This window comes from Oryx dammah, unplaced genomic scaffold (assembly GCF_014754425.2).
Source record: "Oryx dammah isolate SB20612 unplaced genomic scaffold, SCBI_Odam_1.1 HiC_scaffold_17, whole genome shotgun sequence".
Classification (NCBI taxonomy): domain Eukaryota; kingdom Metazoa; phylum Chordata; class Mammalia; order Artiodactyla; family Bovidae; genus Oryx; species Oryx dammah.
The window spans coordinates 71,953,409-71,954,348 of NW_024070201.1; the positions used below are offsets into that span (position 1 = coordinate 71,953,409).

General features: G+C 61.5%; 1 protein-coding gene across 1 annotated transcript in view; it reads right to left on the reverse strand.

Moving 5' to 3' along the window:
* The window catches only part of ALX4 (ALX homeobox 4), a 48,524-nt gene that overhangs the window by 10,301 nt on the left and 37,283 nt on the right, over positions 1-940 (reverse strand). The window lies entirely within an intron of this gene.

Below are 940 nucleotides of genomic sequence, written 5' to 3' on the forward strand. Positions count from 1 at the left end.
TGTGTTGAGCTGTGCTGGGTTCTGTTAAGCTGAGCTGTGTTGACTTGACTTGTGTTGTGTTGTGCTGAGCTGTGCTGGGTGTGCCGGGCTCTGTTGAGCTGAGCTGTGTTGGTTTAGGCTCTGCTTGTTTGTGCTGGGCTGTGCTGGGCTGTGCTGGGCTGTGCTGGTGTAGGTTAGGGTGTGTTGTGTTGTGTTGAGCTAGGGTGGGCTCTGCTGGCTTGTGCTGGGATTAGTGTTTCGGTGGTTGGCTGATGGTAGGGGGCAGTAGTCATGGTGACTGGGAAGACTTCTCAGAGGAGACATACTGAGCTGGGACCTGAAAGATGGAGGAGGAGACAGCCAGCCTGGGCAGAGAGAAGAGTTGGATTGTCCTGATTTCTGCCCAGGGGGCGCCATGGATGCCTTGTAAGTTCATCCTGTTTCCTTTTTAAGAGGTAGGCCTTCCAGAGCAGAGACCTGTCATCGTCATCACCTCCTTCGCGAGAGAGCCTGGACTCGCACACCACACAGAACTCAGCAGCATAGCTGACGGGCTCCCTGCCCCTCCCTCGGGAGCGCCGCGCCAGCTCCAACCAGAGCACGAAGCAGGATGGGAACGTGGACAAAAGCAGACCTGCTCTGGTTACGGCAGGGGCGCAGGGGCGAGCTCCTACCTGCTCTGGTTATGGCAGGGGCACCAGGGGCGAGCTCCTACCTGCTCTGGTTAAGGCAGGGGCGCGGGGGCGAGCTCCTACCCGCTCTGGTTACGGCAAGGGGCACCGGGGCGAGCTCCTACCCGCTCTGGTTACGGTAAGGGGCACCAGGGGGCGAGCTCCTACCCGCTCTGGTACGGCAGGGGCGCGGGGGCGAGCTCCTACCCTCTCTGGTTACGGCAGGGGCACCGGGGGGCGAGCTCCTACCCGCTCTGGTACGGCAGGGGCGCGGGGGCGAGCTCCTACCC